This window comes from Pan troglodytes, chromosome 5 (genome assembly GCF_028858775.2).
Source record: "Pan troglodytes isolate AG18354 chromosome 5, NHGRI_mPanTro3-v2.0_pri, whole genome shotgun sequence".
Lineage (NCBI taxonomy): Eukaryota > Metazoa > Chordata > Mammalia > Primates > Hominidae > Pan > Pan troglodytes.
In genome coordinates this window covers 33473630-33495363 of record NC_072403.2, presented here as the reverse complement: position 1 = coordinate 33495363, position 21734 = coordinate 33473630, and the positions used below count along the sequence as shown (strand labels likewise).

General features: G+C 41.7%; 2 non-coding genes and 1 pseudogene across 2 annotated transcripts; 1 reads left to right on the top strand and 2 right to left on the bottom strand.

The window, feature by feature from the left end:
* Positions 1-2918: 2918 nt before the first annotated feature.
* LOC100611711 (heterogeneous nuclear ribonucleoprotein A1-like) lies at positions 2919-3846 on the bottom strand (annotated as a pseudogene).
* A 3861-nt stretch (positions 3847-7707) lies between these two features.
* Positions 7708-7779, bottom strand: TRNAQ-CUG (transfer RNA glutamine (anticodon CUG)). Its single transcript has one exon. It is a non-coding gene; the product is annotated as a tRNA-Gln (tRNA).
* A 13577-nt stretch (positions 7780-21356) lies between these two features.
* TRNAS-UGA (transfer RNA serine (anticodon UGA)) lies at positions 21357-21438 on the top strand. The gene has a single exon. It is a non-coding gene; the product is annotated as a tRNA-Ser (tRNA).
* The last annotated feature ends 296 nt before the right edge of the window (positions 21439-21734 follow it).

Below are 21734 nucleotides of genomic sequence, written 5' to 3'. Positions count from 1 at the left end.
GAGGACCCCAGCTTGAGTGGTATGAGTGCTCAAGGAGTCTCTGAAACAAAGTGACATATAATTGCTAAAAATTTCTGGTTTTTATATGAGTTCTTGAGATAGATGTTTTAAAAATCTCTATGGTGCGGATGACGTTGTAAAATGTTTGTGTGATGATTCATGTGTTTTTAAGTTGAAAACATGGGTGACAAGCCATACAATAATGATTATCTGGCTATGTAAGCAGAGGGGGCTTAACCTACAGAGCTGTGAAGATAGTTAATACAGCATAGTGTCCCTAAGGGTAGAAAAGGCAGGCCAGGCAGGGTGGCTCACACCTGTAATCCTAGCACTATGAGAGGCCGAGGCGGGTGGATCACGAGCTCAGGAGTTCAAGACCAGCCTGACCAACATGGTGAAACCCTGTCTCTACTAAAAATACTAAAATTAGCTGGGCGTGGTGTCCTGCGCCTGTAATCCCAGCTACTCAGGAGCCTGAGGCAGGAGAATCACTTGAACCTGGGAGGGGGAGGTTGCAGTGAGCCGAGATCGTACCACTGCACTCCAGCCTGGGTGACAGAGCGAGTCTCTGTCTAAAAAAAAAAGAAAAGAAAAGGCAGTGAATGTTTGTGCTGCATAATACACAGAATCAAAATAAGCAAGGGCAAATGAACAAGAGGCTGAGAACACTTCCCTAATATAAAATAATCTTTTAGGCCGGGCGCGGTGGCTCACGCCTGTAATCCCAGCACTTTGAGAGGCCGAGACGGGCGGATCACGAGGTCAGGAGATCGAGATCATCCTGGCTAGCACGGTGAAATCCCGTCTCTACTAAAAACACAAAAAAATTAGCCGAGCGTGTTGGTGGGCGCCTGTAGTCCAGTTACTTGGGAGGCTGAGGCAGGAGAATGGCGTGAAGCCGGGAGGCGGAGCTTGCAGTGAGCCGAGATCGCGCCACTGCACTCCAGCCTGGGCTACAGAGCGAGACTCCATCTCAAAATAATAAGAATAAGAATAAGAATAAGTCTTTCCGGGCGCAGTAGCTCACGCCTGTAATCCCAGCACTTTGGGAGGCCGAGGCAGGCGGATCACCTGAGGTCAGGAGTTTGAGGCTAACCTGATCAACATGAAGAAACCCTGTCTCTACTAAAAATACAAAATCAGGCCGGCGTGGTGGCATATGCCTGTAATCCCAGCTACTCGGGAGGCTGAGACAGGAGAATCGCTTCAACCCAGGAGGCGGAGGTTGCGGTGAGCTGAGATCATGCCATTGCACTCCAGCCTGAGCAACAAGAGCGAAACTCCGTCTCAAAATAATAATAATAATAATAATAATAATAATAATCATCTTTTAATGAGTTCTTGGACCAAAGCCTGACTCCACTTTTTTTTTTTTTTTTTTTTTTTTAAGACACTGTCTCGCTCTGTTGCCCAGGTTGGAGTGCAGTGGCGCGATCTTGGCTCACTGCAAGCTCCGCCTCCCGGGCTCACGCCATTCTCCTCCCTCAGCCTCCAGAGTAGCCGGGGCTACAGGCGCCCGCCAACACGCCCGGCTAATTTTTTGTATTTTTAGTAGAGACGGGGTTTCACCGAGTTAGCCGAGTTAGCCAGGATGGTCTCTATTTCCTGACCTCGTGATCCGCCCACCTCGGCCTCCCAAAGTGCTGGGATTACAGGCGTGAGCCACCGCGCCCGGCCGAAGCCTGACTCTACTTCTAAAAGTTTTACATTTTTAAAATTTTTGTTTTGTGACTTGTTTTTTTTTTAGCTAATTTTGTGTGTTCAGTGGAGTTACAAACTCCATTTCTACGGACTTCTGCTCTTGGGAAGCTGGAAGAGGAAAAAAAAAAACAAAACTGTCGTCCAAACCTTCACACACAACAGCAAAGGCAAAGTGGGGAATCTAGACTTCCATCAAGCTGTAACAAGGTGCATTCCCTCTACCTCCAACACACACACACACACACACACACACACACACACACACTTCTCGAATCTAGACTTCCATCAAGCTGTAACAAGGTGCATTCCCTCTACCTCCAACACACACACACACACACACACACACACACACACACACTTCTCGAAGAAAGCAGAATAGGGAGCTGAGACTTTCATTGCCCCAGGCTGTAAAGAACCCCCTACCCCCAGCCCAGAATGAAAGTCAAATAGCCAGATATCTACTTCCATGTTATTTCTGGAATCCATGAGCCTAATTTTTTTTTTTTTTTTTTTGAGTTGGAGTCTCACTCTGTCGCCCAGGCTGGAGCGCAATGACAAGATCTCTCCTCACTGTAACCTCTGCCTTCTGGGTTCAAGCAATTCTCCTGCCTCAGCCTTCTAAAGTGCTGGAATTACAAATGTGAGCCGCCGCGCCTGGCCGGGTGAACTCTTTTAATGGTGAACTTCAAGTCACAACAGTAACTATCAGTTCAACTACACCAAGGTTACTGAAGATAATGGCTTCTCCACCCAAGCAGGTCATATACAAATTCCAAATAGAATGTGGCATCACCCTGAAGGAATTCCCTTCACAATGTTGGGGAAATTTACCAAGATGGCTTCAGAGTAGACTAACTTTACATAGCACATTTTTCAAAGAGACACATTTATTCAGAGTCATGATTAGACTATTACATTTGGCATCCAACAGCCTAGGTGCAAAAAAAAAAACACACTATATTAAAACCCTTTGTTGAAATGATTTATACTTTCCTCAGAACAGAAACTAAAATAACCTATTATACAATTAGTCATAAATACAGTCCTCAAGTTTTTTGCCCATATACATGAGTATTTGTCTAATACATGTCTTCTTTGTAGCAGTTAGGCCCTTCCACCACTGGGCTTGGCTGAGTTCACAAATCGGTTGTAATCTGCAGCTTCCCTGTCACTTCTTTGACTCTCCTTTCCTGGTAAGCTTTGTTTCCTGGCAGTAATTAAAATCTTCTACCACTGCCGTAACTACTGCTGCTACGGAACTGCCATAGCCACCTTGGTTTCATGGTTTGGCAAAGTATTGGCTTCCACCACCATAGGGACCAGAGCTTCTGCCTCCAAAGTTTCCTCCCTTTATGGGTCCAAAATTTGAAGACCGATCGTTGTAATTGCCAAAATCACTGTAGCTTCCACCACCTCCAAAATTGCTTCCATCATTATCAAATCCGTTATAGCCATTCCCACTGCCACCCTATCTACCACCACCACTTCTGCCACCAAAGCCAGCACAACCACTGAAGTTTCCTCCATGACCGAAGTTGTCATTCTCACCAAAACCACCTCCAACGCCACCACCAAAGTTTCCAGAACCACTTCGACCTCTTTGGCTGGATGAAGCACTAACCATCTTTTGCTTTGACAGGGCACTCCTAAAGTCACAGTTGTGGCCATTCACAGTGTGGTATTTCTGAATGACAATCCTTTCCATGGAGTCATGGTCATCAAAAGTTACAAGGCAAAGCCCCTGTTCTTGCCACTGCCTCGGTCAGTCATGATTTCAATCACTTCAATTTTTCCATACTGTTCAATATAATCTCTTAGTTTATGTTCTTCAGTTCTTCTTTAACATCTTTATCACAGTTAAGTGGGCACCTGGTCTTTGACAATCTTCTCTTGAAACAGCTGTCTTTGGTTCCACAAATCTTCCATCCACCTTGTGCGGCCTTGCATTCATGGCTGCATCCACCTTTTCCATAGCGGCATATGTGACAAACCCAAAGCCCCTGGAGTGCTTTGTGTTTGGATCTTTCTTTACTACACAGTCCGTGAGCGTTCCCTATTGCTCAAAATGGCTCCTCAGGCTCTCATCAGTTGTTTCAAAGCTCAACCCTCCTGGCCAGGTGCAGTGGCTCATGCCTGTAATCCTAGCACTCTGGGAGGCCAACCTGGCCAACATAGTGAAACCACGTCTGTACTACACACACACACACACACACACACACACACACAATTAGCCAGGCGTGGTGGTGCCCGCCTGTAGTCCCAGCTACTTGGGAGGCTGAGGCAGGAGGATCACTTGAACTCAGGAGGCGGAGGTTGCAGCGATCCCAGATTGCGCCACTGCACTCCTCCAGCTTGGCGACAGAAGGAGACTCGTCTCAAAAAAAACAAAAACAAAAACAAAAAAAACAAAACTCAACCCTCCAATGACAATGAAAAGCTTCAGCAGCTGTTCGGGCTCTTTAGGAGACTCTGACTTAGATATGATGGCAGTGGGAAGAAAAACGTTTAACAGTGCTTCCTCAGCAGTGTCCACAGGCAGAAAAGGCCAGGTTTACTTTTAGTATCTGAATAGTATAGTTGTCTTATTTTATTTATTTATTTTTTAGTACTGTTATTGTTTAGTACAAGAATAAGAATTTTAGCTATTAAGCATAGAGTGAAAATCTTGTGAACTTTGTTAAGATACTGTCAATCATTGAAATATGAATGGATTTTTACTATTTTAGGGATAAAATGCTTCAATAATTAATAATTTGTGAAAAACTTTATATTTTATGTAATATTAAGAATTAATAAAATAGAAATTAATATAAGGAAGTTAATATAAATATAAGAGTTCTTTAGATTGCTGTATAGGAAGAACATCACATACTTTTATTCTCAACAAATATTATAAATATTTACATTAGAATAAAATGAAGAATAATAAAGTTGTAATTATATCTTAATTCTTCATTTCTAGAATATTTAAAAATACCTTCAAAAACTATTTTCTATATTAGCCTTGAGTCTTTAAACAAAAGTTCTATTTGACAATTTTTTTCATTTTGTCAAAATAACTTAAAAGCAAAATGTCTATTTTGTCACATTAAACTTTCACAAGGGGGAAACGTTCCAAAATTTTGTATTATATCATGACAAATCTTTGTTTATGCAAGTATAACAAAGTCTTTGAAGAAAAGAGGAGATGTTTAGAAGCAATGAAGTCCATCTAAGTTAAAAGTGGGCATCTATTTTTTGGCCCAGCTGTGCTGTAGGGTGACTGAAGAAAAATCTAGTAAATGATATCAATACACAATAATATCAACCTTTGAAATTTTGACTAGTAAAGTTTTGATTATAATACAGTTCTTATAGTAATATATTAATATAAAATATAATACATTAAATATAATGCTAATAATAATTAGTTTTTCAATAAAATTCTTAAATTTTTACATCCTGGCATTTTATTCACAGCAAAGAGGCACTACTGCGTAGCTTTGGCCATGCCCTCAGACAAGTACTAATTTCATAGTCATTCGTTCAGCATTTGCATGAATTATAACTTCAGTAAACAGTTCTAAAAATTATCTTTTATTATGATAAATGACTCCAGTATAATTTGATCCTTATTACAACATCCCATTTTGTGTATTATTGTTATTCATCATTTTAGTTCCATTTTGTTTCTACATCTCAAAATTTAGTAATTATTAACTAATATTTTAACAGATTATTTAACAAATATTAGTTTTGTAGAGACAGGGACTCACCATCTTGCTCAGGCTGGTCACCAACTCCTGGCCTTAAGTGATCCACCCACCTCACCCTCTGAAACTGTGGAAACTACAGGCATGAACCACTGTGCCCGGCCTATTTTAACAGATTCTGTGGCTGAATCATAATGAAAGAGAAAATTGATGGAAAAAGAAAAGTTTAGGAAGAAAAGAAATTATAGATAATCATATTGATGAACATAGTGGTCTAATATGCCTAAGACTTCATATGACTAGGGAGAATTCTCTACCAATGAACTGTGCATCCTCAATGGTTCTGTGATAACTAAATTCCTGCTATGGACTGAATGGACTCAAATGCATATGTGGAAGCCTCTCTCTCTCTTTCCTTCTCTCTCTCTTTCTCTCTCTCTGTTTCTCTCTCTCTTTCCTTCTCTCTCTCTTTCTCTCTCTCTCTCTCTGTCCCCCCAGTATGTGAGGATAGAGCAAGAGGACAGTAGGCTGCAAATCAAGAAGGGAGGGCTCACCAGACATTGAATCAGCTGGAACCTTGATTTTGGGTTTCCCAGCCTTCAGAATTGTGAGAAATAAATGTTTGTTGTTTAAGTCAACAAACATTATATAGTTATAGTAGTCCAAACTGTCTAAAACAATTTCTTAGGCTTCTATGTAGCTAGGATGGCACGCATGTGCCCTAAGTTTTGCCAATCAGATGTATTTCTTCTTTCAGAAGAAACATGTATATAAACAAGGGAGAAAAACTCCAAAATTATGTATTTTATCATGATACATCTTTATGCAAGTATAATAAGGTCTATGAAGAAATGTTTAGAAGCAAATTAGGTCCATCTAAATTAAAGGTAAGCATCTATTTTCTTGCAACATTTGCCTTGGTAAGGGTAATGAATAGATATCTGCTAAATGCAGGTAGATATTTAAGCTTTTAGAGGCAGTGGTGGCATAAGGCCTAGCAAAGGCATTCCATGCTGGGGAACATAATGCTGCTAGCAGTTAACACTAGAAAATGCATGAGGAATCAGAAGGAATGGGTAGTACAATATAAAAGGGCGAATAATCATTATGTGTGGAAGCATTTGGAAAATGAAAATGACAATTCAAAGTTATAAATTCTCCATTAAATGTATGGTTGCAGAATCAGGAATTTCCTCTGCAGTAAAATAATTTTTAATTTTTGTGACCCAAGAATTGCCATAATTCAAAATCAAATTTATATTATAAACATCTCTAGGTTTCCCATTAATGGAAAGATGAATGAATGAGCTGTGGCATGTTCATATTACACAGCAGCTAACATGAAATCAATGAATGAATGGTAGCTACATACAACAAAAGAGATGATTAATTTTAGCAATATAAGATTAAATGAAAAAAGATTATAACATATAGCCTGATACCCTGTATCCACAATTAAAAGACACAATTTTATAAATACTAATAGATAAGATCAAACTAAGGAAAGCACTTTGGCCTTAATTCTTCAGAGACCCAGTAACTTCTTTGTCTTTCCTTTAGTTGTGACAAATCCAAACATTTACCAGAAAATAAACTAACTTGCAACAAGAGACATTTAGTTTTATGAAGACAAAATAATCACAGAGGCATCCTAGGATACAATTTTAAAGCTCTATCATTCTATGGGACGTATTCAGCATTGATAGCAATTCTGTGTGGCGGGTTAATGTCACAGAAATGACCAACAGAGCACTTAGAAGGTGTATCTGGATATTTACTTACCGTGTTGACAGTGATTGAAGTTACCATGTGAGGATCCAATAGTGTTCAAATACCTAAGAGAGTTTAAGCAATTTTTATTTAAAGTACAGATTTATTTTCACTAATCCTTGTTTCTCAGTGGCAAATGAAACACCTATAAATTCTAGTGATTGCACCTAAAAGGCATTATAAAGCCTCATTCTCTTGGGAAAAAGATACATACAAGAATCTTTCTTTTCCCTCAAATCTGTTGAGTCCTTTTTGTCCTCTGAAGTGAATTAACTGCATTTCATAAAGCAATAAATCAAATAAAAAGTTTAACTCAACTCGAATGATTTTGGGTATTAGAATATCTGTTAGGTGGTGGTGAGGAGGGTAGTAAAATGAAGGAGGTATGAGGGTCTCCTGCTCTGAACATAGAGCAGAGAGTCAGTGGGCCCCGTACAGAGCCTGCGTCATACTTTGGGTTCATATGAACTGGAGATTCCTGCCATTCATATCTAAAAGGGAAATTTATTTTAGAAAGAAAAACATAGTGAGGAAGCAGGAGGACAGGTTCCACCGAGATTTGAACTCGGATCGCTGGATTCAGAGTCCAGAGTGCTAACCATTACACCATGGAACCTCGCGTTTCTAACAGGCCTTCCTGAAGGAATATATCTTCATTTCCGAACTCAAGCTGTCTTCCCTTTAAGAACCTAAGTTTCTACCCTAATGTTCGTTATCTGCCGCCATCACACAAGTTCCCTTTTCGTTTCGCACAGGGCTCTTCGTGCAAGATCCAAGAGCAAATCGGTTTCCAGGGGCAGATAAGGTAAGTCCATGCCTCCCCTGGACTCTTAGCAACAGCCTGCGGGGCTCCCCAGCCTCGGTTCTGCGGCCCTAAGCCGGGCTGCCCCGATACAGGGGGAGAGGGCACCAACCTAGCCGCGCTGACAGATTCCGTTGTTGGAAGAACCGCGAGGCTCGCCGCCTCCCGAGCGTTTGTCCGGCGTTCTTTGCTCCTAACGCTAGGAACACTTTTGAAAGTTCAATTTCGTAACGTATAAATTATGGATGACTTCAATTGAGGCGGCGTGTCAACTAGTCCTGGCCGTGGCGTTGCCGAGGGTAAAAAACAAAAAACAGGACACCAAAAGATGCTTTCTGCTTCCCGGGAAGGCTCCACCTCGTGGATACCAAAGAGTAAAGCACTGTTAAAAGCTCGAATATTTGCAAGGCAGGATTTTGTAATTAGTTTCTCACTGATAAAGCTTTAACTTGGTCTTTCTCAATGGGATTAACTGTGAACCTCTCCCAAAATATTCAGCAGTAAAAATTTACTGATACCAAGACCCGGACATGACTTGTCTAGGAGTGTTCATTGCAGGAGATAAAAGCGATCTTATGTTGTCAAACAGAAAGGCTGAGGAAGGAGGCAGAGGGTCTTTAAGAGTAAATAATCTCAGGTGATAGGATCTGAACCTTCCCAACAAGATCACATGAGAGGTATCGGCATCTGCCAAAATTACTTTATTGCCTAGAGACGTCTAGTGTCATGGACAAAAATCCTTCCTGCTTCAATGAGGCGGCACTGTCACTACCAGGTTAAAATGGGTCCCGCCCGTAGGGCCGTGTGCTCTGCGGCAGAAGCTGCAAAGGCCGCTGTACAGTGGCAAAGAGAATATCCGTACATATCTCATCCAGTCCATCTTCTCCCAGCCCTATGACTTTCTGATCCACTCACTACCAGAAAGCAAGACAGAATGAAACCCTCTTACCAAACGGGATAACTAAAGGTGGTTTCCAGGAGCTTCGGGAACAAGAAGCATGAGGATCCTAAGCATTTTCAATAAAAATCTAGCCCACTGGAGGCTTTTGAAAAACTGAAGGTCCATGTAACAAATTTAAGATGAGCATTTCTAAGGGCTAGGGCTTGTACCAAGTTCTGTGCTCTCTGAAAAAAAAATTAAAAATATACGCCTGTAATGGTCAAAGCTGAAACAATTTGAGAAACAATAAATAGAAGACTTCAAACCAATCCCTACAGCTTCCCTGATGTGCAACAAATCTCAGTTTTTCAAGGAATCTCCTGAGCAGAATTCCAGATAACTCCACCCCTTCATTGTGGGCTCTGCATAGTGATTGCTCTACAGAATACAGTATGAAAAAGGGTGGGAAAGTAAGCAGTGAATAAATCCCAAAAGCATTACACCAGCAGTGGTAAGCCATGTTGATAGTATATTGTCTTGATATAACGTGATAAAAATGGCGCTTTAGGTCAAGCATGGTGGTTTATTCCTGTAATCCCAGCACTTTGGGAGGCCGAGGCAGGTGGATCACTTGAGGCAAGGAGTTCGAGACCAGCCTGGCCAACATGGTGAAACCCTGTCTCCACTAAAAATACAAAAATTAGCCAGGCGTGGTGGCAGATGCCTGTAGTCCCAGCTGCTCATGAGGCTGAGGCAGGAGAATCACTTGAATCCGGGAGGCGGAGGTTGCAGAGAGCCGAGATGGTGCCACTGCATTCCAGCCTGCGTGACAGAGGGAGACCCTGTCTCAAAACAAACAAACAAACAAACAAACAAAAACCCTCCACTTTACCTCTGCGGTCTTGCTCCCTCGAACCCCTAACTCCGATCTAATGATGAGAAAAATATCAGACAAATCCTAGTTGAAGGACATTCTACAAAATGCCTGCTCAACACTCTTCAAAACTGTCAAGATCATCAAAATCAAGGAAAGTCTAAGAACTACCACAGCCAAGAGAGCTTAGGGAGTCATGATGACTAAAAATAACATGGAATTCTGAATAGGATCCTGGAACAGAGAAAGGAAATTAGGTAAAAATGAAGGAAATCTAACATATTCATTTTAGTTAATAATAATGTATACATATTTGTTAATTGTTTGTAACAAACGTACCATACCAATGTAAGATTTTAATAATAAGGAAAACTGAGTGTAGGGATATATGGGAACTCTCCTTTATATCTTCCCAATTAAATGGAAACTATTGCTCACAGGAATAAGAATAAAAATGTGACCAAATGAAGTTATTTCTTCAAAATGAATTCAGAACTCTGGCTTGCAATGTGCATCGGTACAATTCTCTCCTGTTTTTGCTTAATGAGCCACATATCAGACCTAGTGGTACAGCTTGCACAGCCTACAACTGACCTGAGAGTATACGGACTTGAAAATAGGAAGGACAAATTTTTGTGCCACGCCCACTGCTGCCCTTAGTGCTGTGGACACAGAATTGAGCAGGACACTAAGCACTGGCCCTGCCTGTGGAGATTTCAGTTTGTAGTGATGAGATATTGGCTAAAAACAGTGAATAAAGTAACACCCACACAGAGAAAGTTAGGGAAAACTGCAGGTGACTGGAAGCTAACAGCCTAGATAAACTGAGAAGCTGAAATAAGCTGGATATTTGAGTTTAGGCAGGGATTGAAGATGGTATTTAGAAGACGGTGTTGGCCCAAACCTTTTCACATACTGTGAGATACAAGATAAGGGCGTAGTCTGTGGACTGGTTGTCTGGGTGGCCATACCATAGTGGAAGTAAAAGAAGAGCTGAGAAAAAGTTGAAGGATAGGCTGAGACCATGGATCAGGCCAGGGCTTCAAGGTTGTTTGTTTTAGGAGCACAAGTATCTGCTTTGAACTGTAAACATCAGGGAGCAACAAAAGTGACTTTGAGGAACTTAGGAGATTCTCATTGTCCTTTTGCCCTCAGTATAACTGAACATTTCTTTGTTCCCTGCCATGCTGAAGTTGGTTCTGCACCAGGAGCTACTGGTACCAGTCTTTGGGAATTGGTTTGGGAATTGTCTTCATGTTTGCTCATAGTCATTTTATTTATTTCCCAAAAAACAAAATGCTGATGGAAAATTCCTCTCCCTCAAATTCCCAATGTCAAGAAGTTAGTAGAGCAAAGATTTGTACAATATTTTTTTGCTCTGGACTCCAGATCATATTGAATAAAATCTAGGAAATCCCTTTCTCAGAAAGATGCCCCTAGATACACACATATACCATTTTGAAAACTATCTCAAGGTGTTCATGAAACACTTGAGGTCCATGGATCTCAGGCTAAGAATCCTCTGCATTTGATATTCCTCTCTATGTCATCTAGCGTAATTTTTAACTAATAAAAAATGAATTCTATAGGCAGAAATTAAGCATCATACTACTGAAGTAAAATTGTCTTTTAATTGTGCATGAACATTTAATTAATCTTGGTCTTGTAAATTAGGTCACAGGTGCACCCAAAACAAGCCAAAATACTAGTTAAACCAGTTCTCAGAGGGCTCTTCGGGTGTATATTCCTGACAGAGCAGTTTGGGGATACTTGATGCAGACATAAGTAGGTCAGATAGTGGAGAAGAACAGGCGCATATTTATCACAGGGTTATTGGACCTCTACTGAGATAATTTGTTATTGAGAATTTTACTGGTTTCTGTTTAGTGCTGATTCTATCCTGTTCAAACAAGGAAAGTATACACTTCAAAATCGCATTATATACATTTATTCATTAAGGACTAATTCTCAAACTTTGAACATCAGAGAGGCAGTCTCTTTCAGGTGCAACCCTCATGACTATACTATAGCTGATTTTGGACCCCATTCTCCCAAATTACTTCTTATGTAATTATTATCATTATAATAAATGTGCACAATACATTATTTTATAAGCCAAATGGATTGGCAAGATGTTTTTGTTTTGTTTTGTTTTGTTTTGTTTTCTATCAAAACACAAAGAAGCAGGGGACTGGACGTGTCAGGGCTGACTCGCGGGCTGTGTAGGGCTCAGAGGGCCAGGGGACCCGGGTCTGGTGGATGGGAGGGCGCGGTCCTGGGGCCTTGGCGGCCGAGAGTGGGAGATGGCGGCGCGATGGAGCAGCGAGAACGTAGTGGTAGAGTTTCGTGACTCCCAGGCAACTGCGATGTCTGTGACTGTCTTGGGCAACATGCAGTGCTTTCTGGCGGCAGATTCTTATACATCGTCAATCTCGATGTCGCTTTCGAAGGTCACCGAAAGATCTGTCGCCAGAGCAAATGGAACATTGGAGCTGTGCAGTGGAAACTTCGTGACAGCTTTGTACACTATTTTTCAGCTTCGGGGCGGAACCACTCTACAGACTGTCTGAGTCTGTTCTTGTCAGGAAAGGCAGTCTGCAGAAGGAAAGCGTCTGAGTAAAGAAAGAAGAGCAACTTCGTTGGCTTGAGAAGGAACAGAAAGCCGCCCTTCCCAGCCATTTCCAAAACAGGGTCTGACTTTTAACCATGGATGTCCGAGGTTGCACTGATTTTCAGGGCTATTCTGAAAGAGAAAGGGAGAGACAGTCTCCTGCCTTTCCACTCTCAACCTCTTTCCTGGGTGATAGAAGGGAGCTCTTTTAGTCGGTTTATACCTCAGTGCCCTTATTCCCCTCTCACCCTCAGCCCCTGATCGTCTACTCCAGAGATTTTTAACCTTGGCACTACTGGCAGGTTAGACCGGGTCATTCTTTGTGGTGGGGGTTGTTCTGTGCATTGTAGGAAGTTCAGTAGCATCCCTGGCCCCTACATACTATATCTCAGTAGTATCCTCCCCACCTCTTGTTATGACAATCAAAAATATCTCTAGACACTGTCAGATGTCCACTGGGAAGCAAAATCACCTCTGATTGGGAACCACTGATTTAGGCTGACACCTCAGTACTTATACTCAGTGGATTAACACTGCCATTTTTCAGGAGTGCTAAGGAAGACAGCCTTTTTTTGTTTGTTTTTTCACAATTTATCATTTTAAAGTGAACAATTCAATACCCTTCACTACATTCACAGCGTTGTGTAAACACCACCTTTATCTAGTTCCAAAACATTTCTATCCCTCCAGGGTAAAACCCCTTACTCATTAAGCAGTTTCTCACCATTCCTCCCTCCCTCACAAACCCTGGCAACCACCCCAGTCTGCGTGCTGTCTCAATGGATTGACCTATTCTGGATCTTTCATATAAATAAAATCATAAGAAAAACAAAGAGGCACCGCATTTTCCTGTTCCAAACTCTCTCTAAACTGAATTTAGGTTTCCTAGTGGCAACTGTCCAGTTGCTTTTCACTCCTAGTTCTATGACCTTGGGCAAGGAACTTAATCTCTCTGTGTTTTAGTTTCCTCAACTGTAAAACTGGAATAAGAAGAACACTTACGGGTTATTGAGAGAATTCAACGAGAACTTTGAACAGTGCCTGACACTTCATAAGCACAACTGATTGTGGTTGTTATTGTTGCCCTGCTCTCTCTTTCTCTCTTTCTCTTTTTTTTTTGAGACAGAGTGTCGCTCTGTCACTCAGGCTAGTGTGATCTCAGCTCACTGCAACCTCTGCCTCCTGGATTCTAAGCCTTTCTCCTGCCTCAGCCTACGGAATAGCTGGGATTACAGGCACGCACCACCACTCCCGGCTAATTTTGTATTTTTGGTAGAGATGGGGATTCACCATGTTGGCCAGGCTGGTCTCAAACTCCTGACCTTAGCTGATTCACCCACCTCAGCCTCCTAAAGTGCTGGGATTACAGGCATGAGCCACCGCACCTGGCCGTCTTGCTATTTCTTGATTCCTCAATTTTAGACCTCGTGCTGTGTATCATCCAGGTACCCTGGCCCCATTCTGCATCTTGTTGCCTGCCCTGGCGCTGATCAGTATGGACATTTTCAATGGGCTTCTTTATCCTCTGACTCCTGCTTGAGTTTGGCCAAGAGAATACCTATGAGAGATCCAGAGGGAGGGTGAAGAGTGAGGCTGGTATATTTATCCTCTGGATCTGTTGGCTGCAGTCTGAATCCCCCAGGAAATGTCCCAACATCTGCCAGGAAGCCTCTCTACACAGCCCTCTCCAAAGAGCTGTAGGTCCCAGGCTCCATCTTATGCCCGTCAAGCTCAAGGGTAGTGCGGATTACTAGCTCCAGTAATCCGCAAAACCCTTGTTATTGCCCTACATGCTGCCCATTTATTTGTAAATAATAATTTAAATAAATTATCCTCAACTTTTCTAGTTCAAGTAAACATTCCACTTCCTGCTCATGTCCTGATTGATACAGATGTCTAAAGACTTCCCACTCTGAAAGAAAAGATACATAGTTCTTCTATATAGCCTAAAACAAATACACTTATCTACCCTCATCTTTCAATGTATTTGTATCATAGTATTGTGGCTAAATAATGTTAAGTGTTTTCCTTATTATGTCCATGGAAATATTGTTCACTGCAGGATCACTTGTATACTGTAACTACATTCTCTTGTTTTTCCTGATTTGAAAATACTGCCTCTTTTGTTTGTTTACCTCCTTTCTGTGTTTCTAATACTAATTTGTCCTGCAACTCTCTTCCAGTGCTGCAAAATACTTCTGAATTTGGTCATTTTTCAGTTCCTTTTTTTAAAACTTGTCCAACCTGAACTGGTTAATCTCTAGGTCTGCTTTATAGAGATCATGCTGATGCTTCTCCATCGGCCGAAGAGGCAACCCCTTTACCGCTCACCTGTACTGAATTGTTTTTTTGTTAAGTCACAAATCTCTTGGTTTACTCCCTATTTTTGGTGGAGAAGATCCTCCAACAGCTTTCTGAGAAAAGAGAAATTTTTTGAGATTTTGCATTTGGCAATCTCAAGCCTGTTTGTGCTCAGATGCATTCCTAGCCCACTCCCTTGGTCATCTCTGTAGTGCCAGTGTCTGGTCCCTGCCGCTGCATTTCCACTGATGGCTGCTGACTTCTGCCTGAGTTCAGCCAATAGAAGACAATGAAGGAATATTGAGAGGTAGAGGGAAGAAGAAGTCAGGATATTTCTTGCTTTCCCTCCCTGTTTCTTGCAGCATTTCTGGCAGCAGTTGTGTCTCCTCCATGGCTCCAGATCCTCCCAGACCTGCCTGCTCCTGAGGGAGATCCCACCCCTTGGGTTCAGATTTCTACCTCCCACCCCAACTGGCTTCTTTGATCTTCCACCACCTCTGTAACCAATTCCCTGCATGAAAGACACTGGAGTTTAAGTCCTCATGAGGTCTCTGTTTCCTGCTTATGATCTAAAAAATATGATGCATTTCTGAAAATATATTTATTCAAACTTCATAAATGATTTTAGTTTGGTCAGGTAGGGATTTCTAGTGTGAAAATAATTTTATCTTAGAATTCTGTGAGCATTACTCCGTTGTGTTCTTGTTGTCAGTGTGGTAATGAATTTAAATGCCATTCTAAAATAGACACTCTGGATAATTCTTGGTTTTTTGTTTTGTTTTGCTTTTGTATTTGTTTTGTTTTGTTTTGTTTTTGTTTTTGTTTTTGTTTGTTTTGGTCCCTTGTGCTGGGCAGTAGGTGGATCCTTTGGATCCTTTTTAGGTTTAGAAAATTTAAAAGGCCAGGCACGGTAGCTCATGCCTGTAATCCCAGCATTTTGGGAGGCCGAGGTGGGCGGATCACCAGAGGTCAGGAGTTCGAGACCAGCCTGACTAACATGCAGAAACCCCGTCTCTACTACAATTACAAAATTAGCTGGGCGTGGTGGTGCATGCCTGTAATCCCAGCTAGTTGGGAGGATGAGGCACAAGAATCACTTGAACCCGGGAGGTGGAGGTTGCAGTGAGCCAAGATCGCACCATTGCACTGCAGCCTGGGCAACAAGAGCAAAACTCAAAACTCCATCTCAAAAAAATAAATTTTAAAAAAATGAAAAAAATTTAAAAAAACAAAGAGAAAAGAAAATTTTATTGCATTCATTAATAGTTTTCCCTATTTTCTTTGTTGTCTTTCCATGAAACTTTCAATCACGTTGTTGAAACTTCTAGACTTGTCTTCTAATTTTCTTATCTTTTATTCTATTTTTCCATCTTTCTTTTTTGTCCCTTTTTGTGGGAAATGTTCTCAACTTTGTCTTCTAACCCTTCTGTTAAACTTTTTTCTATCATCATATTTGTTATTTTCTTTTCTCTTCTGAGATAGGGTCTTACTTTGTCACCCAGGCCAGAGTGATCTCGGCTCACTGCAGCCTCAGCCTCCCAGGCTCAAACGATCCTCCTGCTTCAGCCTGTCAGGTAGCTGGGACTACAGGTGTGTGCCAGCACGCCTGGTTAATTTTTTTGTATTTTTCGTGGATATGGGGTTTTGCCATGTTGCCCAGGCTTCTTTTCCTTTTTTTTTTTTTAATATTATTCTTTAGAGATATTTATTTAGGATTAAAAGGAAGGATTTTTTTTTTTTAAACTAGAATGGTGGCCAAAGGGAAAAGCACATTTCTTTTGCTCCTTTAGATGTTGCCCTTTGATGTAACTATAGTACATTCAAGTGGACCTGTCCACTAGGAGGATTCAGGAGAGAAGTCAGGCTTGGAGATAAAGATCCAGTTGTCATCTTCATGGAGATTGCCAAGGAGGGGAATGATGGAAACATGAGAAAAAGGCTGCTGACAGTCTTGGAAATAACTTAGTGGTCTCAGCTTCTGCTGCAGCAACTTGGGGGTTCCTTTCTGGTCAGACACCTTCTGGAAATTTTTGTTTTTAATGAATTGAGATTTTACACCTTCACCTTCAATTTGCAGTTTAATACCTTCAGCATGGGCAGGGTGATCAATATACCCTGTAGATTCAAACCACAGTGGCGTGCTTCCGCAGCCATACTCTCAGAGCTTCCCTAACACTACATAATTTTCTTGGCTGACATACTCCTGCCCCATGCCCATATTTGTTATTTTCAAGGGTTCTTGTTCCCTTTAATGCTCTTTAAAAAGTAATAGCATCTTAGTGAGCTATGACAGCACCACTGCACTCCAGCCTGGGCCACAGAATGAGACCCCGTCTTGAAATGATAATAATAATAACAGAATAGTATCTTCTTATTCTCATATATACAGAATGCTTTCTTATTTCCCTGAGGATGTTTTCGTTTTTTGCTTCTGTTACCTATTTATCTCTATTTCCACCAGGCTCTCTTTCTTTTATTTGTTTGCCTTGGTACCTATCTTTTCTCCAATTTCTGGTGGCACATAGCAGTTCAGTCATATTTAGGAGGTAGACCCCTAAACCTAATTGGTACTATGGGCATGGTATGCCAATACATAGGCCTCATTCTAGAATGATTGTGTATGATAGGCCATTTCAATCCAGACCCTTGATATGTCCATATCTACGGGTCAGTTTTCTTATGATGGTCCATTTTCTTGGGGAGCAGAGTCTTTCAATCTTCTGCATGTTTAGGGCTAGAGGTAGAGAAAGCTTAGCTGTCCATACTTTCTGAAACAGAAAGGGAGCTTCAGGTGTCCTAAAGAGACTTTCATTCCATCTCCCAATTTTCAACATGCGCTTCACTCCCAATTTCAATTATACCTGGTATCCTTAAGTCAAGAGCATCTCCGGAGCTTTTTTTCCCAAAATAAACCCTCTATGAAGGAGGGGCAGTACAGACTAATGAGCCTAAGGTTACTTGATTCTAACAACTCTTTTTGTTTGTTTGTTTGTTTGTTTGTTTGTTTTTGAGATGGACTCTTGCTCTGTTCCCCAGGCTGGAGTGCAATGGCACGATCTCAGCTCACTGCAACCTCCACCTCCCAGGTTGAAGCGATTCTCATGCCTCAGCCTCCCAAGTAGCTGGGATCACAAGCGCACGTCACCACGCCTGGCTAATTTTTGTATTTTTAGTAGAGACGGGGGTTTCACCATGTTGGTCAGGCTGGTCTTGAACTCCCGACCTCGTGATCCACCCACCTCGGCCTCCCAAAGGGCAGGGATTACAGGCATGAGCCACCGCGCCCGGCCAGTTCTTCCAACTCTTAAGCCTTTCCAGGAATCTGTGATGTCAGCTTCATTATTGTCGGCTTCCCACCTTGCAAACAGTTAGGTTTCAGCTTTATCCACTCTAATTCAATTACTATTTATCCAACTCCCTTCTGTCTCCCAAATTTTGTTGATAACTGTGGTATCCACCTAAATTCATGTTTCCTCCTCCATAGTACAGTGTTGTCTGTGGGAATAAGCTACCCAGCCAAAGTCTGTACTTACCAGGTCTCCTTACACCTCAGTGAGGCCATATGATTAGTTATAATCAATAAATCATGAATGCAAGTAGCTTGTTTTTCTCCAGGCCTTTAAGAAGTGTGCACTTTCTCAAGCTTTAGGGGATAATAGATTCATAAGATGGAAGAGGCCTGGAACCTTGAATCACCACAAGGACACAAAACAGGTTCCTCTTTCTTTGCTGACACAAGAATCTGCAATCGACTGTTACATGAGTAAGACATAAATCTCAGGCCGAGGCGGGCGGATCACCTGAGGTCGGGAGTTTGAGACCAGCCTGACCAACATGGAGAAACCCCCGTCTCTACTAAAATTACAAAAAATTAGCCGGGCGCGGTGGCGCATGCCTGTAATCCCAGCTACTTGGGAGGCTGAGGCAGGAGAATCGCTAGAACTCGGGAGGCGGAGGTTGCGGTGAGCCGAGATGGCGCCATTGCACTCCAGCCTGGGTAACAAGAGCGAAACTCCGTCTCAAAAAAAAAAAAGACAGAAATTTCCATTGCATCAAGCTACTTTAATTTGGGAAGCCAACAATGTTTTTTACTGTCTGTTATTTGCTTTCATGCTCTCAGAATCATTGTAGGTTTACACATTTTTGAATTGCTTTTACTGTCAACTTATGGGCATCTTAAGAAAGCAAAAATAAAGTCCTGGGTTTCACTACCATTTTAACCAGAAGTCCCCTTGAACAATGTGACCACTTGAGCCAAATGTTTGACTACTGAGTAACATCAAAGTGCTTGTGTCTAGGGACTACCTTTTCCCTGTTCCAGCAATAAAATACTATTTCTGCCCCTTCGTTTTTAAACCTGAATAATGATGTTTGCTTCACATAGTAGAAAAACAAAGAAAAAAACCCATTATGATCCTACAACCCAGACACAAATGGTAATGCATTGGTGTATTCTCCCACACCTCCCAAATACGTATAATGCAAAAATTTTACTTGAGGTTATACAATATATGCATTTAAAAAATTCTCCTCTTTTCATTTAACATTATATCACATGCTTCTTGCCTGAACTATCACAATCTTTTCGAAAATACTGTTATTTATTTATTTATTTTTGTTATCCACTAGTAAGAGTTGCAAAATATCGTTTTTATTGGCTTTGTAGCATTTTTCCAGGTAGATTCCCATTGTTGGAAATGTTTGTTATTTTAATTATTTCATTATTATAACAAAATATCCTAAGTGTCTTTGAACATAAATGATTTCTTTTAGTTTGGATTGTTTCGCTAAGTGAGTTTTCTTCAAAATGAAGTGAGTCAGCTGGGCGCGGTGGCTCACACCTGTTATCCCAGCACTTTGGGAGGCCGAGGCAGGCAGATCACAAGGTCAGGAGTTCAAGACCATCTGGCCAACATGATGAAACTAAAAATACAGAAAAAGAAAATAGCTGGACATGGTGGTGCATACCTGTAATCCCAGCTACTCGAGAGGCTGAGGCAGGAGAATCTCTTGAACCAGGGAGTTGGAGGTTGCAGTGAGCCAAGGTCCTGCCACTGCACTCCAAGCCTGGCGACAGAGCAAGACTCCATCTCAAGGAAAAAGAAAAAAAGAAGTGAGTCACCATTTGCACGAGCTTCCTGGTGGAATGGAGAAGTGCTAAGGCAGCAACAGCAAGGATCTTGTTCCAAGAACATGGGTAAGGGAGCTGATTAGTTTCCTAAGACTGCCCTAACAAATTACCATAAACTGGGTAACTTAAAAAGACAGATTTATTCTTAAGATTTTGGCCGGGTTGGTTGTTTTCTAGGTGCTCTGAGGGAAAATCTGAGACCTCTTTCCTTGCTCCTAATGGTTGAAGAAAATCCTTGGCATTCTTGGTTTGTAATTGCATCACTCCAGTCTCTGCCTCCCTCTCAACATAGCTTTTGAACTAGTGACTATGTGTCTGTGTCTCTAAATTTCTCACTTCCTATAAGGACAGCAGTCACTGGATTACTGGATTTAGAGCCTACCTGAATCCAGCATGATCTTCTCTTAACTTGATTAAATCAGCGAAGACTGTTTTCAAATAGGTCACACTCACAGGTACCACAGGTTAGGATTTCAGCATATCTTTCTGGGCAACACAATGCAATTCACTTCAGGAGCAACTGCCTTTTTGTCTGCCCTAAACGAAAATGCATGTGGGAAAACTGTATCTGCAAGAGAGTTCGAGGGTCTCAGGTGTAAAAGAGATTCTCCCGTTTGTATCTGAAAGTCTGTCTGAATCTACTTGGTGGTACTTTGGCCAAGCATTTCAATTCCCAGAACTCAAAGCTGTAATCCCTGAGATTCCCCATTAAAGAATAAACAATAAAAGCCTGGTTCTGTAGTGTTTTCCTGAACCAACAGTCTTTAATCCTAGGGGGTAAAAAGGTATTAATATAGCTAGATTTAATGTGGCATTCACAAGCTCTTTTACGTTAGGAGGGACAGACAATGTTCTCAAGCTGCAAAATTTTGGAAAACATGTTATCTAAGCTTCTCCATATTCCCCTGGCTCCTGGGACTGCCTGCTTCCCTCCCTGGGGAAGGTGAAAAGGAGTGAGTTTTCCTGAGAGGATGGAGACCTTCCCATCAACTTTTTCTTCAGAGGGTCCACGAGGGCTAGGTCTTCCCTGCCCCTTCTCATCCTGCACCCCTGCTCAAATTGGGTTTCAACGAATTCTTTAAGCCAGAGAAAGGACAAAGCAGTTCAAAGCTGTTGAAGATATTTCTGGTTTAGTATTCAATACTGAAAGCAAAAGCAAATGACTCCAAGGTCATAATTCCTTCAAATTTCCTCTAGCAGGTTTCCTGTGCCATTGTCATTTGGGGCTGTGAAGCTACTAGGATCAGACCCTCAGCTCCAAACTCCCTTTCTGCTGGTTTCTCACAAATACCTGTGAACAGGTGCATCAACCGTGACTAGCAAGTGGAGTTCTAGGGGGAGAGAAAATCCAAGTCTCTTGTCTCAGAATGCTCCTTTGAACTCCACTTTTCTCAACTGAATTCCAATTCACTATGGATGACTTATTTCATCTAAAAGCTGGAAGCTCTTAATGCACCTAGAAAATTCTTTGTTACTAGACTTAGTAACCAGGCATCAAAATATCTTTTACTGTAGTATCTACTTACCATACTACCCAAGAATGGCACACTGCTCACATCTTCAAAAGCTTAAACCAAGAACGCTACACACGTACGTAGTCGTGGCCGAGTGGTTAAGGCGATGGACTTGAAATCCATTGGGGTTTCCCCGCGCAGGTTCGAATCCTGTCGGCTACGGTTTGGTTTTAGCCTGACTTCTCCCAAATAGTTTACTTCCAATTGCTCCCCAAAGGCAACTGAGTCTCCTGGATTACAATTGTGTCTTCTCCTTTGGTAACACTGTGTTGAACTCTGCATTCTAGCTGTCATCATCATTATTAACCCTGCGTTGTAGTTTACCTCTTTCTCTGAGTCCATTACTTTCCTCCTCCTCCAACATCCGAGACAACCGTGTCTCGAGTAAGAAAGAATCTATTGCTGTGGTGTAAACACCGCCTAACGTTAATCCTGATTTGAGGAAGGCAATTCTCTTT